This window comes from Botryllus schlosseri, chromosome 1, assembly GCF_051294905.1.
Source record: "Botryllus schlosseri isolate E-star chromosome 1, Bs_hap1, whole genome shotgun sequence".
NCBI classification, from domain to species: Eukaryota; Metazoa; Chordata; class Ascidiacea; order Stolidobranchia; family Styelidae; genus Botryllus; species Botryllus schlosseri.
In genome coordinates, this window is record NC_137236.1 from 33,853,996 (window position 1) to 33,871,648 (window position 17,653).

General features: G+C 40.3%; 1 protein-coding gene and 1 long non-coding RNA gene across 5 annotated transcripts in view; both read left to right on the plus strand.

Moving 5' to 3' along the window:
• Positions 1-17,653, plus strand: part of LOC145435693 (uncharacterized) — a 224,194-nt gene that overhangs the window by 56,783 nt on the left and 149,758 nt on the right. The gene's annotated exons all lie outside the window — the stretch shown is intronic.
• LOC145436035 (uncharacterized) lies at positions 10,077-11,286 on the plus strand. The gene is made up of 2 exons (XR_013914145.1): positions 10,077-10,822; positions 10,890-11,286. It is a non-coding gene; the product is annotated as an uncharacterized LOC145436035 (long non-coding RNA).

Consider the following 17,653-nt stretch of genomic DNA (forward strand, 5'->3'; position numbering starts at 1 on the left):
TCGGGAGCTGAACCGGAAATAAGACTTTTTATTTCAGTCAACCGAACACGAAGTGGACAAAATTTATCATACTTTCGGAATTTTCCTCCGGTATTGCAATTCTGAAAATTTTGGAAAAGTGTCCTCTTTTCAGATTTCCAAAATATGGTAACCCTCATCTATGACGATTTCTCGCCCCAACGATTTTCAGTGTAGCTACAACCCACGGCGTGGGGTCCACGCTAATATTGTGTATAAGCGGATCGTAAACGGCAAATTCAAATTTGCCAATTGCTAAATAACAGTTTGTGCTCGTTTCAATTAGGCTACTAGGGCCTTGGGAGAATAAAAAAAATATGCATGAAATTCTGCCATAACGAATACCGCTCCTCGTAGTTGAACGAGGACACGTATAGCCCACCTACAATCAACCGAATACGGCTATTGCGAGCCACCGTTACTAGCAACGGCAAAGAACAGCTCCGTTATGATTTACATCGGGTATCGTTGAGTTTTACTGATTTTATGAGAAGATGGTCAGGTTTCAAATTACATATACTCCACTCATATAGGAAAGGAAAGGACGTAGTTTATTTTTGTCCTTGCTGTTTTTGCGGCATATACACACACACGATCTGCGCATATGCATATCATGAGTGCATGACGTGCATATCATGAGTGCATGACGTGCATATGCCGCTGGACAAGGAAGGTGCAGATATAGCCTTGTACGCGAATTTCTAAGTCTTGCACCACGCCTCCATGCTATCCCAGTAATGCATGAGCGCCAAGCAGGGAAGCTATGGATACCAGTGTTACAAATCAGGTCTTTGGTCTGACCCGGCCGGGGATCGAACCCACGACCTACCGATCAAGAAGCCGGGCGCTTAACCATTACGCTATCTTGTCGATCAGAAACAACATTCAAACTCCTGCTATCCAACCAACAATTCAACAGTTTCGATATTATTTGATCTAACCAGAGTGGTGATTATTGAATACTATCATTATTTTACGAGGATTAGTGGTAGGCCTATCCGTTGTGAACCAGAGATAACGGCGGTTCTCCCAATCACAATACTACGCCAATAGGCCAAAAGAACACATACAACACGTCTGTCAAATCATATATCTCGAAATCGCAGCATAACAATCCGCTTGTTCTAGAACAGAGGTCTCAAACACGCGGCCCGCGGGCCGCATGCGGCCCGCGAACGCATTTTGTGCGGCCCGCGACGGCATTTTGTATTTTCAAGTGTTCAACAATATATTCAAGTGCCATATATCTTTTTTAGATATATGAACCTAAAGTTCACGCTAAAACTACTATAAAAATCGCTGAAATCTCAACAAACTTCACTATCACTTTTCAAAGCTACCTTGCGGTAAAAGATCAGCTATTACGTCACATTTCTAGTTCATGATGGCGAAACTTGACCCGTTGATGATTCGTGACGGAAAATTGTGATTTGGTTAGGTGTGAACTTCTCGTAAAATGACTCGATTTCGGATTGACTGGGTGATTAAATAAATATGACTCGAGTTGAGTCGGGTCAAACGTAAAATCAGAGATGGACTTGTGACTGGGAACGGTGACTTGGTAATCCTACGGACGCAACAATCCATGAAACTGTCATGGGCAATAATAATACATTAAAAGGTTGTAGCTTGCGTTGCGTAGGGTATATAGCTATCTAATCAGGTAAGTATGGCAACCATTGGTATTATGTGACCCCCCGTGACGTATAGTTGGTTATATGCTGGGTGTTGTGTGCTCTCTTTATTCATGCTATTATCGGGGACGAGTAAGGTAGCAGTACGCTCTACAGCTGTAACACCAATGAATTCTTCGCCAATTGGATATTTCTATTCCAGGGGTTCTTAACCAGGGTCCGCAGGCCCCATCGGGGTACAAAGCACCACATCAGGGTGTACGAGATTCATTGTGGAATCGGGCCTATATTCTGTGGAATATTTTCTTGGTCAATTTATTCAACTATAAAATAATCTTCACTCTAGGCGTGATTTCATGTGAATGGGTTTTCTGATTTCAATATGGGCTCCATTAGTAATTGTGTTGAAAATGGACAGGGGCTACAAGAAATCTTATTGGAAGCACAATGGGTACGATCGCTAAGGTTAAGAAGCAATGCTATTACTCTGGCTCAATAATGATTATATTCAAGTTGTTATTGATTTGTTTCAATAATAATTGAAGGCAAAATCTGGCGATGATTTAATTTGGCTTTGGCAATGACAGTAACAACAGCCTATACTTATCACGACTATATCAACACCAGGATTAGGCTACACCGCTCAAATGCTCTGATATCAGATCAATCTTCAGTAGATTTTCAAATATTCTGCGTAAAGTTGTGGCTCGTCAAAGGTCCACTATAGCTGCAAATTATAACCCGACAGTTTTATGATGCCATGATGCATCCTCTCGCATGATATCTATAACTAATTAGTTTAAAAAAGTATGCCCGGCACAAAAACAATGTTATTCAAATACTTCAAAATGTTATTATTTTTTGTGTCAAGCGTGAATAGTACAATAGTAAATTACATTTCCTCAATGTTTGTGGAATGCCTGTCTGCAAGGTCCCCGTCAAATTAGGCCTACCTGGAAGTTATACACTGAATATCCCTATTATTGAGGCTGCGGCCCGCGGCGTCATCAAAACTAGGAAATTGGCCCGCGAGCGCATTTGAGTTTGAGACCTCTGTTCTAGAACATAACCAGGCCATGAGTCAAAAATCTTCTATTGGCAAACATTTACTAGAAAATCATACATGTGCTGCTAACTACCACGAGGAAATGTTCTCTGTATTGGCTAAGGGTCGCAATTTATTTCATTTGTATGTTCTTGAGTCCACCATCATCACTATGAGTAAACCTAGTTTATGCCAACAGAAAGAATTTGTGTATCATTTGAAAATCGCGCATTAACTTGTTTGGCTTCGCTATCTCCATGCCACCGCTTCCGTTCTCTCGTTTTCCTAACTTTGTATATTTTCTGTGTGACATCATAATTAGCGATATATATTGATGCTGAACATAGTTATTCGTATTCTCGCATTATTGCTGACGATATTCCCCTGACGAGCGTCAGCCGAAAAGCCTCGCGAATAAAATGAATATTTTATTCAAATGTGTTATGAAGTTCTGTACTCCTAAGCGTATCTTAATAGGCCATTCGCAGGACTTCGATCACGTGACTAGACACGCATAGCAACCACAAATTGGTTAGCAAGCTACTTTCTCGCGCACCTGCTTCAGTGCTAAACACAGCATACTGTACTGTTGATTTCTGGTTGCAAACGTTTCAGAAATTTGTTGTGGAAGTCATCAGAGATTCACCTATGCTAGACGTCAGTCATGTACAAAGCATTTCGAATGACATCGTCAGAATTACGCAGGAATCCCTCGGTAACGTAGTCGTATTACGGTACTCAACTCAGATCATATGTACATAAATTCTGGCATTTGAAGTAGAGCGATTGGTTTGTATTCTGTTAAGAGTATTTGTTAGTTCAAGAAGTACTATATGTCTGTTGTGGAGCCTGATTTTGGATGGAAGATATGACTGCGGAAGCAGCTGGGACCCGCAAGGATCAGGATATACTATCTGCTCTGATGTCGTGCTGACATAAAACAATGTCGCTGAACACATCGGAAGTATCTTTTGGGAAAACCTGACATCAAGACTAAACAAAGCAGTGCACTTCATTGTTGCCTTGTACAGAGCTGATTTTACCAGCACTACTTATTGACGACGTGATATTTAATGCAGCATCAAGTTAGGTGTTGAGAGTATACTATAGCCTACTATAGTTGGATTGTATAGTGGTAGTTGGTAATCATTGCAGTATTTTGATGATTGATATCGTTTGCAATATATATAGGATACCGCCATTTGTAAGCCTGAAGAGACAATTGATTAATGACTGCCAGTATGCTGATTTGTTAGGAATTCATCCAACATGCTACATACCATAGATATATTAAACATCCTATCCTATTGTATGGCTTCTCAGTTAAACAATTCAAAATATTTAGACCTCTATACCTATAATATATATACCTAAGTTATTGATCATTCTGTCATGCTGCCGAGTGCCACTACACCAGCGGGGCGGGCAACTTCTCCAGTCGGCGGGCCGGATATAGGAAAATTTAGTACTTGGCGGGCCGGATTGCTGAATCGATACATTATTCGCCCAATTATCCACATATACAAGGAATAAATTGTATTTAATGAATATATTTTAACGACAGCAATGTCACTTCAAAGCCATTTCTCGCCGATAATGACGAGGGTATAATGTGGATTCGAGAAGAGCATTGTCATACAGGCGCCGCCATGTCTGCTTCTCTCTGATCATAGTGTCCTATACGGTGTGGAAACAGGCAAATCTCACGGCTCAATGAAATTGGTCTACGTCACACTTTCCATTTGGTCAAAGTCAATTTGACGGTAGTTTTTGACCGACTTGCCGAGCATTAAATTTGATAAAACGGTTATTAATCGAAAGCTACCGCGGTGCTGGTTGTGAAAATATAAATTCTATTCTGCTCGTGATTCTGGAGCCCCACGCAGCCATGCCGTCTGAGCAGCTCAGAAAGAAGCGCGCACGAGAGTGAGAGGGTGAAGTGAATGCACAATCGGTTGCGCAATAATGGCCAATACGCTTGCGGTTTACTCTGCTCCTCACTTGCTCCCAGACGGCATGGTTGCGTCACAATACCAAACTCCGTTACTATGCAACATTCGAAGCTGATTTTGGGGGGTTCCAGGGCCATGAGCAGAATAGAATTTATATTTTCGCAATCAGTACCGCGGTAGCTTTCGATTGATACCCGTTTAATCAATTTTAATGCTCGACAAACCGGTCAAAAATTACCGTCAAATTGCCTTTGACCAAAGGGAAAGTGTGACGTAGACCAATTTCACTTAGCCGTGAGATTTGCTTGTGTACACAACAAAAAGAACGCTATGCTGTGATCAATCAACTCACGGTGCAATCCCTAATAAATATTTGAAGGCGTTCGATAAGCCCGATACCCCAAATTTACCAATATAACAATTCATTAGGGCTGAGTAGGTGATGAGATAGCGTCGTTGTGTTCATTTTATCTCGATATTAAATTCATGAGGACTGCGGCATCTGCGAAATTTGAAAAGTGGCCCGCGACCCGTTTTGAGTTGGCGACCCCCGGCATAAGCGGTGTCTTACAAAAGCCTACAAGTGTGCCGTGCTACAAGTCAGTGGTTACGGTCTGGTGTAAATAACCATTGTAGTCTAGAAACACCATGATTACCTAAAACGATATTGGGGTTGAGTACATCGTAAATGCCGATAATGCAATTCTTCCCGCTTCGACGAACTTACGCGTAAGCTCCACTCGCACGCTGTGTATAAAAATAACATACAGTGACTAAAATTTGGCATAGTAAGCAAGTAGCGGGGTATCTCGGCAGACTGTAGTCGCGGGTCACATTATCATATAGGACGGAAAACTGTCCGCGGGCCGGACAAAATCCCTTCGTGGGCCGGATCCGGCCCGCGGGCCGTATGTTGCCCACCCCTGCACTACACGAAGAAAATGATCATCAGCTCCAACTGCTGATGCAACAAACTGCCTGGATTACTTGATTGATCGCCTGGATTGGATTACTTTACTGTTTGGCACATTGCAAATATCTTGAGTTTCAAGACATGGCTTTAACACATGTATACGAAGATCCGATGGATTATCCCAAGAGAGCCGCACATAGGCAGCTAAGAAATTGATGATGCCCTCGTCAAAAATTCAGCCTGGAGCCAATTATGATCACCACATAAAATTTGGGCATGCAGTAAAAGGCAGTGCGGTTTCATGCCGACAGAAATGTCAGCAGATGATCTGACCACTGACTAACTGTCCTGAACTTCTTTCCCAATGTTGATATCTGCTTTGAAAATAATATTTCATTTGCGTACAGCAGGGGTTCTCAACTTTCCTTGCATAACGGGTCGCATCTTAACAGCAAAAACCGCTGCGGGACGCAGAACATTAATACCGTATATTTGTGGACTACTCATTTATTTAGGTTAATATAGCCTATTTACCAGTCGTATATGGGCATTTAGTACATTTGTATGCATTCTGCAGCATTAATGGACAGCGTCCGTAAGCTTTTAGTTGCTGTTTCTAGTTAGATTATGTCATCTCTCAACGGAACAAGTAAATCCCTTCATGAAGCGTGCATTGCATTCGTTCCCGAATAGGTATGTGCAGTGTGCAGTTGTGTGTGCAGTGTGCAGTTGTGCACCTTCAAACCCTTGCACCAGACAACTGAACTCTCTGTTTCAATGCGTGAGCGAGCAAGTATACAATTACGGTAACTTTTTCGTTACAGAGGCCATTGTCACTTTGAGCTCTCAGTGATATGATAAGAAGTCTCATGGCCGGGGTAATTTCTGAGCAAACCAATCAACCCTTATCATTTACTTCCATGGCTGATGCCCTGCACCAATAGTTAAGGAAGTCAGCTTTGTCAAGTTGATGTTGTCTACTAGTCCCCTCCCCCAACGTTTTCCCGACCAGAATTACGTCTACAAATATATCCACTCCGATAGAATACTCCAATACAATTAGCGTTGCAATGTCCGTGGATTTTGTCGAATGCTAGGTTAAAGTAGTCTACGCGGCAACGTGTTTCAAAACATGCGACAAAAGATCAACTAAGATTGCAGTTACTCTTCTTGTCACGGTTGAATCGGACAACTGCAGCTTCGAAATTTGTTAAATGAAGTTGTCCTTGCTGCTAAATTTCGGAAACAGCGGAGATTTGCACAGTATAGTAACGTTTTGTTGAAAACACACCTTTTCTAGCAGATTTCATGGGTTTAGCGATATACCAAGCAATTTTGAACCATGCGTCTTTAACATCGTCGGCAATCTCAACAATGCCTCAAAATACGGATTGCTGGGCATGAGACCTAGCTAGCAACGCTTTTTTCTAAGATCAGGTGATATGTATAACTCCAGACGGAACTGTCCGAAAACCTATTCAAAACAATAAGAATCTAAACTCGACCAAATATCAAGAAACCAGGACACATTGAAGAATGACAATAAATCAAACGAAATAGAGACGGTGCGATAAGAGAGCTTAAGTAGCTAAACTATTATGTAACAATACTGTGCCGGTTGTGATTGCGATCATATCGAAAGATCTCGCGGGCCGCAGAAGAAGCGTCTGCGGGCCGCGGGTTGAGAACCCCTGGCGTACAGCAAGATAAGCGCTCTTACGTAGATGCCATGAATCTGTCTAGACAAGTGGCTATGGAGGCCGAGGAAAAGACATGGGCATAAAGTGTCGGCAGTTATTGAACTTGATAAGGTTGACATGCATTCTTCAACTATTTTTTATGCTGTGGGTATCGAATGCAAAACAAAAATTAATAAATAGCCCTTTCCAAGTATATTTGTAAATTCAATGAATCAAAGAATATCATTTGTTCAGAATATTACGAAGTCAATGCAAAAGAAACAATGTTCGTCGTCTTTAAAGGGTGTTTCTGAGTTGTTTGAACCAATATACAGAGGGGGTCAGCAGCGAAGTACTATTTTACCTGAGTACTCGCGTCATTATGAGTTTAGGCTACTCCCACTTCTACTTGACACTTTTTAGGCAGTACCTTTTTGTCAGACTTGAGATCTTGTCAACTGGAAAGTAGCTTTAGCGCATGATTGACTCCCCTTCGAGCGTGAGGTTGTCATAACAACCGGGCATAATAGCCCCACAGTACAACGGTAACTAAATCAATTTTTAGAAAATTGCACCTATTTGTAGTGCCATTACTCTTTTGCGTTGATTAAGAAGATGCACCGTGCAATGTTAACAGTTGTCACCTGGCATAAATTTCTAAAACTAAGCAACCCTCAACCAATTTCTACTTCGTGTAACGAATTTCTTGACTACTTTCCAGAAATTCATTTCTACTTCCACTTGAAGTACTTTTAACCGGTCTTGGAAGTAAATAGTTCTACTTGTACTGGAGTATAAATTACGGAGTTACTTCTACTTCTACTCGGTTCCCGACAATGACTACGTTGACCACCTCTGGGTATAGGATGACCGATCTTGTCACTGCGGTTGAGCTGCTCTAAGATTGATTTGATAGTTACTTCTCTTAGTTCCCTAAATAGCGCACATGTGAAATCAACTATTTGTCAAAATCGCGTGTGATTTTCCAAATCCACTTCCATCGCAGTTTCGAAGAAGTGCTAATAAAATCAGCATTGTATAAGGCAACAATGCAGTGCACTGCTTTGTTTAGTCTTGATGTCAGGTTCTCCCAAAAGATAGTTCCGATGTGTTCAGCGACATTGTTTTATGTCAGCACGATAGCAGAGCAGACAGTACATTCTGATCCTCGCGGGTCCTAGCTGCTTCAGTCATATCTTCCATCCAAAATCAGGCTCCACAACAGACATATAGTACTACTTGAACTAACAAATACTCTTACCAGAATATAAACCAATCGCTCTACTGGAAATGCCAGAATGTAAGTACATATGATCAGAGTTGAGCACCGTAAACGACTACGTTACCACGTTACCGAGGAATTTCTGCGTAATTCTGACGATGTCATTCGAATTGCTTTGTACAGGACTGACGTCTAGCATAGGTGAATCTCTGATGACCCCCACAACAAATTTCTGAAACGTTTACAACCTGAAATCAACAGTACAGTAAGCGATATTTAGCACCGAAGCAGGTGCGCGAGAAAGTAGCTTGCTAACCAATTTGTGGTTGCTATGCGTATCTAGTCACGTGATCGAGGTTCTGCAAAAGGCGTATTATGACTACGTATAGATGACCCGTAAAGCAAAGCCGGGCATAGCCAATGCACGTGATGTAATAATGAGCAGCGGAATTTACAAATTCTAAATTCCTATACTATCGACAACTTGATAAAGGTGCTTTTCCTTGTTTACAAATTTTCAGTCGTACCATAGTACTCATGAAAAGCAATCATTCAGCTGACTAGAAATCTATTAGACATGCAAAGTAATCAATTACGATTAGTTCATATTGTTTTCGAATATAATCAATCGCGATTTCTTGAAAACTGTTGTAATCGTCCGAATCGATTAAAATTACAAAACACGATTACCCAGTGTCTGTATCTGATGTATCTGAACTTAGTGGTGCACCTGCAAGTTGAAATAAAATCTGCTACTAAAATGGCCACATGATAGTCATCCTGTTTCTATTATCACTAAAATCATTCGCTATACGACTCCAACTTAATAACCAAACCCCAACGCACAAAATGGACCTGTGACATTTCGTACCTGTATGCTAACAAACAAATGGCAGGCACGGTTCCCGGCCACGATTTTTGCCGTTCGGTTTCCATCGTACGGTTAATAGACCGTCTGGCCGTTGAAAGGCTATAGGCTAATTCACACATGCACGGTTCCCGGCCACGATTTTTGCCGTGCGGTTTTCCATCGCACGGTTAACAGGCCGCCTTGCCGCGTACAGGCGGCATGCCGGTATGATGGTACTGCCATGTAGTAATCTGCACTCAGTAGTAGTAATCAGTCGTTTTGTTATGTATGCTCGCCAGTTGTGGTTATTCTATATTACTATGCGATGAGTGTTTTGCGTCTGGCAACGATATTGCGATCAGGCTGACTCAGTTGCACGTGTTTCTACAGCACTCTGTTTTCTGCATACCTGATAAATCACTGCTTGTGATCACAGGGCTGCCTGCTATTCACTTATTCTGGTTCAATGTGTGTGTCTGATTGAAGGACTGCTACAAGTCATTTCATAACCTTGTTATCCTTGTATATATGTAGTTGACGTTAATTATTTGCATTTGCCATTTTAACCTAGAATTCCATGTCCTGTGTTGTGATTATCATGTAGCAAATGAGTACCTAGTTAGTTGATAGAAGCTGGTAATTTATTCCTGCAACACTATTTCATTTTATCAACTAAAATGAGTTCAGATTCATATTATATTGATGCATGCATTTTTTCTACATAATGGTGTCTTTTCAATCTTACTACATCTGTTTACAAAAATTTTACTCTATAATCCTTTCCAGTAGTAGAAAATCAGGCCAGTTGTTGATGACAGCCTACATCAACATCAATTGCTGATGTACTGCAAATGCAAACATCTGGTATGTCCATTTCCATTCATTTCTAATATTCATTTTAGTATTACTGCTGTAATTTCATTCAGTGGGGCAAGTGAAAACTCGATGGTCGACTTCGAGGAGCAATTTCTGGGAAAGGGGGAATCATTTACTCCTAGTTGAAATGCTGCATTTGCACAAGATATGACGTCATACTAGCAGAAAATGTTTCTCGCATCCAACGCAGAGAATAGATCGTGATAAAGTATAAATTTTTAGCTTCTTTGTTGACCATACTCATCTGTGTATCACTGTTGCCAACCTGCCAGATATTGAAAAAGTTTACTACTCTGATAGTTTGATTACTGCAGCAGGATAAGTTGAAGCAATGATTGGTTGAAGTGAGAACATCAGATATTGTGAATTGTGGTGAATCTTTGCATGAAGTAAAATTCCTTATGGCATATTAAATTTCAAAGGCATTGCTGTAAAATAACCTTTCAAATGTTTTAATATTGGAATTTATAAACCACTGCCAGAGACAAATGATGTGGAACCAGGTGATGTGTAAACTAGCACTGCTACGTCATCTCTTGCATCCACCAACAACAACGCATCATTGAACTCTACAATTGGCAGACAATTACCAGGGAAGAGCGAAGATACTATGATGACAGACATTTGATGCAGGTAGGTGTAGATGTGCTGTATGACTTGTCACGCTATGCATGTAACATATAAATTATATCTTATTCAGGGTGACATGATAAAGTTTCGACAGAAGAGCACTGACCACTTTTCTGCGCCCAAGACTAATATGATCATTTTGCGAACTTTATGGCGGAACAGTTGTGAGTCAACGGAGGCTGTGTGTGCTGCTGCAATAATGAAGGACATTATGCAAACTTTACAAGTTTATGATCACAAGAACCAGTTGAAAACTTGCACTGTTATTTCATGCATACTGTTTTGTCTATTATGATTATTACTACATCGATTTAATTGGTACCGTTGTATTGCATCTTATTCTTGTTTTTTCTTCAAATGTATGCATTCTCTATTTGCAGATGTTGCTTTCAAGTGTAACCATTTCATTTCATTGTTCATCAGTTCTTTGCATAACATGATTGAAGATTCAATTCTGTATTGTAAGACACACTTGATTTCTTGGAATGATCAGGAATAGGTGTCTATTTATCCAAGGTGGTCCGAATATTCAGCGTTTCTACTCATACATTCGTATTGCTGTAAAGTTTTACTCGCCTTCAAGTAGCATTGGCAATTTCAGAGAAATGTGGAAACTACTTCAAGTGTAGGAAATGAAGAAATGAAAGATGATCAAGTAGTTTTAAATAGTAGATTTGGTTGATGGCTCGAATAGTTTTAGCAGAGGTGGTAACTTTGAAATTGCAGGGTGCATCTTTGTGACTATCGCAAACTGACTTGTGACACTACAAATAGGTGCAAATATTCCAAAGTGCAAAAAGTAGATTAGTTATGTTGTTGCGTGGAAGTGATATAAAACACAACCTATTGAAAAAGTAGACAAAACCTCTGAGTACTCCTTACTAACCACCTGGGCTTTATATAGGCCTGTCATATTTCAATATGTTGGAAATAGGCATAGCAAACTGGAATGGAATCAGGGTGCACCGCTTGCAAACGTGGTTGATCGACCGCGGCAGTGTGAATATACGTCCGGTTGGTCGTCGTACGGCTACCGTACAGTGATCGCGTATAATCGCGAGTCGTGAATATGTGAATTAAGTCTTGCGATACGTGCGTTAGGCGCGAATTTACCGTGCGAACCGGGTATGTGTGTATATTGCAGCGGTTCTCAACCGGTGGTCTGCAAACCAATGTTCCCTCTAATTTTTGACGAGTCTGCGCACACTCACCAACTCACTGCGCAGACCCTTGGACAACAGTGCGTAACGAGTGAAGAAAAGGTCATCACTTCAAATTTTTTGTGCGCAACTTAGATTGTCTGTGCGCAGAGACCGTGTTATCACTGCGCATTTGCGCACGTGCGCAGCTTAGAGGGAACATTGCTGCAAACCCCTAGGATTCCGCGAAACTTACAAATTAGAAAAATGTGCGATGACCTAATTTCTATCTTTTTGGTTAGATAAATCGCGAAGCAGTTTCGCTTCATAATTGCCAAAACTCCAAGGACTCACATAAACAGAATGGCAGTCTGAGATATGAAATTGCCTAAACTCATATTAACTGTGAAATTGCCAATAGCCTATACTGATACTAACATATTGCTGTTCAGAGAAGATTTGTTGGGGATTCGGGATAAATTCGCTGGCAAAAAAATCTATTTTCTTCTGTGATATATATATATAACCGATTAGACCCAAAGGTGTCGTCGGAAATGTTACGCGTTATTAACTTATTATTACATTCGCCACCACCTATCTTGGTGCAAGTTCATGGATTTTCGGTGCTCGTTCATGTCAAATCGACGGCGCTGATTTTAGAGGCATGGCAGTGTACTTCAAGAAATTCAGCCACAGAATTCGCTTTGAAATAATAAACGTCTTCCTGATTTCTGCATAAATATTATGATGTTACTTTCAAGAAAAGTCATTTTGATTCCGTTTTTACTAGCCTACAGTTAATATTTGCATAGGACATATTACGGTTGCATGATATTTGAGTTAAATTTGAACTAAAGCTTTGGGGTCCGCGGGGGTCCGTGGTGGTCCAAAGGGGGTCTGCGCAGTCAAAAAAGGTTGAGAACCACTGTATCTGTTCATTACATCGCATTGTGTCTTATCGCATTGCTCAATGTTTGCGGTGTCTTGTTCAGAGGAAAATATAATCTGCCATCAAAACATTACATTGTCGTAGACTTGTATAGTATTCTATCTAAAGCAGTGGCTTACTGCTCCGTACCAATCTTTAGAACCTATATTGGCATTTATTGGCATAGGCTTAAATTATATCGCATGTGTTGGTGGATTGTGTATTACATCTAGGGTTGCATTTAAAACTAATTATTGTCTAAAAACACGTTGTTTAAAACAGTGTTTTAAACAAAAGCCTTTGGAAAAAATTGTGCTTGTTCAAGTTGCAATGTTATGCCATAATTGTGTTGTTGTTGTTGTTGTTTTTATTGTTGATTATTATTTGATTGGCCATTATAACGCAAGTGGTTTTGTTCGCCATATCCAAAAAACTCCAAGTTCGATTCATATCGGTAGCAAGTAGGGATGGTGTGAACCTCTGAAAGGTTCGGGTTCGTGCGAACGCGAACCTTTTTGAAAGGTTCTGTGTGAACACGAACGTGAACCTCGTGACGTCACGTGACGTCATATTGCTAATTCCAACCCTATCTTCCAATGAAGTGATAGCCTATATTAATGTACACGATACCTAGCGAAGACTCGGTCCACATAATGCCACAATGCTGAAGTACATATTGGCGTTTTAAACGTCGCTAAATGTATCAACCGCGGTAATCAAAGAATATAATAATTGCATAAAATCAATACATTCCGTCGCTTTGCCAACAATTTCGACGAGGACTTATCAAGTAATATAAGTTTACGCCTTAACGGTCTTAGCCAGACCGGACAATGTGTTCGGAGTCTGAGTATTGCTACATTGATATTGAGCAGAGTGTACAACGGGTTTCTATACTCGCTACCGATACCACAAACTACAACAAGTTATGCCGCAGTAGCAAGCACCTTAATCGCACGGATTTGGTTTTAATGATGTAGTAAAGATATGAAGTCAAGATTGACCCCGTACGCCCGTTCGATTTTTTACATCAGAAGACGATATCAATGTCATTGATTGGTTGAATAAGCATCATTCGCTGACTACGTATATATCGCTCGTGATGTTGTGTGATTGCGGGTGAAGCTCACAGCAGAGAGTCACTAAATATTCACAAACGGAAAGCTGTTTTTTCCGAGAAAATTTTTGCAACAAAGCAAGTAAAACTTTTAAGGTTGTCGAGGTGCATGGTGCATGCTCGTATAGCGTTGATTTTTTTATGGTGCCAGCACCATGCATGGAGTGGCCCGCAGTTGAAATGCAATAAATTTGAGCCAAAGATCTTATAATGGAGTGAAAATTACAATTTACCAAAAGGTTCACAGTGCAGAACCTACCAAGGTTCTGTTGTGAACGCGAACCTCTAAATTTCCGAGGTTCACACACAGAACGCGAACGTGAACCTCACGTTCACACCATCCCTAGTAGCAAGTTCTGCAGGGTCAGAGGCTCATTTGAGATTCTCCTCCCTCTCGTGCTCAGAACGTCTTTACAATAAAATGCCCAAAGAAAAACCTATCAAGGACCAATCCAAGGAAGATAATGAAAAGGGCTAGGAGGCGTAAAAAGGAAATATGAAGACAGAAGACTGACATTAGGCTAATGGGGATGCCAGATTGAGAGACCGTAACTGTTCGTTCCGACATCATCCTTGTATCTGTTCACCGCGTTGCATAGTACATTGTGTGTCTTGATCGGGTGAAAATAATAAAACCACCAATAATACCACATTCAGAATTTGGATTCCCTAATTTTTGTTATAAGTCGACCTTGTTTACCACCTTCGCTCGCGCCACTCCGGAGCAGTCCGATTGACACATTAGTGTGCCGCGCCACACCGCTTGAGAATAACTGTACTCGCAGTTAGCACAGTTTAATCAGTCCCTGCAAACCAGTATAATATCTTCAGCGGCGGAGACTATGGTAAACTGATATCATTTAGCTAACTTTACTACTCAATTCTGATATACAAACATTGGCTTCTCGATGCCTGCTTTTTTCTCTGATCGATCAACACATCCTCCAATTCAAGATCCCAGGAAATGCAATGTTACACTAAACTTACGAGGTATCTTGTTTGCCGGTGCGGTAGCAACTTCGTTTTTGCAATTCTACAAACTCGGCATTGAAATCAACGGATTAGATTTGTCCGACGTAGACCTCAAAATAACTGGAAGGTGTCGTAAGAGTCAATTATCACATAAAACACTATTATATTGAACTGTAGTAAAAGAGGAATTATCAGCAAGCACACTCTTGGCGAAATGAGTCTGTATTTCCACCCGTGTACCACCCCTGATATACGGGTGGGATTATAAACTCATCGCACACGAAACCATAGAACCTATATCTCAGACTTATACCGCGGTACCAATCGACTACAACATTTGAATCCAAACTATGCGTGCACGTAGGATTTATGACCGCGGAAATGAATACGCCAGTGTCCAGGCATCAGATGGATTTAGTGCTAGCTACCACAAGAATAATTTTTCTAGTCGCCATGAAAATTTACAAATAAGTTGCAGCAATGCTGATAAATAAGTCCTAAATTTACAATTTATCAGAGAGCCATATTCTTCAAAAGAGCCATATATGACTCGCGAGACACAGGTTTCCGACACCTGCTTTAGATATTCGATATAGAATACGAAACCTCAGTAATTTGAGAAAAATTGACATGCTGCAACACACATAACCCACCTGCACATCTACAAGAAAAAACTTGGATCCCGCACCAATTTGTTGAATGTTCATGAGTAATATAAGCGTAAATAGCACATCCGTTCAATTTAAATTATACAAAATGTTCGTTATGGAGAGCACGGAGCATGAGCAGCCCAGAGAACAACAATAACTGGCTATAGGTAGATACCACTCTAGCTATATCAACAAAAGTTCGGAGCAGAACTTCCTTTATGCACAATCTATTTTTTACATAAAAACGAAGGCTGAGGAATACCAGGCTGTACAATAGGGCTCTTCAAAAATGATTTTTTTTTCTCAAATCGTACTGGCTACTTGATAAAATTGTTAGGTTACCTAATTTAGGCCTACGAACAAAATTTGGTTCAATTCCAGCCAGTAACCGCTTTGCTACAGGAGAAGAAAGTTTCTATTTATTATTTAAAAATAAATAATAAAAAATATGAAAATTTTTTGCTCACCCCGTAAAAGTGTCTATAGAAACGATGCTCACAAAATTTGGTTCAATTCCAACCAGTGGAAGCGGAGTTATTGCCGTCAAAAAATTTGGATTTGAATAAAATAGTATTTACGGTGACCACAACTATAATAAATAAACAAAGAATCGGTCACCGTAAATACTATTTTATTCAAATCCTAATTTTTCGACGGCAATAACTCCGCTTCCACCGGTTGGAATTGAACCAAATTTGGTGAGCATCGTTTCTATAGACACTAGACAGCCTAACACTTTCATGGGTTGAACAGAAAATTTTCAAATTTTTTATTATTTATTTTTATATAATAAATAAAAACTTTCCTCTCTTGAAGCAAAGCGGTTACTGGCTGGAATTGAACCAATTTTTATTGTGTAGGCTTAAATTAGGTAACCTAACAATTTTATCAAGTAGCCAGTACGATTTGAGAAAAAAAGTCATTTTTGAAGAGGCCTAATGTACAATCGTTGCATGACCGGTGCCACCCACAGTCAGAACATAGCAAGATATGGTATGGAACACGAAATCGCCATATTCCTTTATATTATCTTCTTTCCCTTTATATTCTGTGTGGATCCCTCCTTTTTACATGGCATAGGCCCATTTAGATGTTGATTTCAAAGACCACTTCAAGTCGTTTCGACTAGTCATATCTTTTCATTGCATCGCAATCTTTTGGTGTAATAATCTGAAAAATTGGTATTAAACTGAACTTAACTGAACCATAGCCACATTCCTCCGGATACTTTTTCATGCTCTCTCAGTCGCGCAACTTCGTAGATATTTTTCTATTTTTGAGATATGGAAATTCTCCGGCGTTTACATTCCATTTTTCGGATGAAATTTATCCAACTAAGCAGTTCTGCTGCATCTATTCTATTCCCAATTTCCTTGTTTCATATCTCAGCGATGTACTGCTAAAAGAAGGGAAATAGACCCTTGACATGTAAAACCGGAGAGCTATCGCACTGCTAGCATTAGCACAGGCTACACAGAACAACGGGATTGTCACGCTACCATAGATTAATTTCAGAACAGGATGTTACATCACTACGATATTAAAGTATCTGGCGAAACCGGATGATATGTCAATATCCCCGCACATGCATGTATGGATTATATTCGCTAGATTCAATAGCCAATACCAGTAGTATCCAACTTTTAGTGGTGTAACTGGAAAAACCCTTTCCTGCGGGCCTTGGGTAGATTAGTCCTATGCACATTGCACAGTTAGGTGCAAATTGTTCATAACTTCGGCCTCAATTCAGTGATAATGAGAGATCCAAATCACTACAAAAAGCGAGAAGTTGAAGATGAATGCATTTCAATCAATAAAGAATCAACTGACAGGTAGTTCTGTCTCTGCGTCGGAGGTAACGCATTATGTATTACTTGTCATACTATGACGTTATTGTAATGAATTTGTCGCTCCCATTTTAAACATCACTTGAATCCGAGCATCCTAATTATAGGCCCCATGTATCAAATAAATCAACCGAATCATTCAAATGTTGGAGACAGCAGTAAATTATGTTGATGTCGTCCT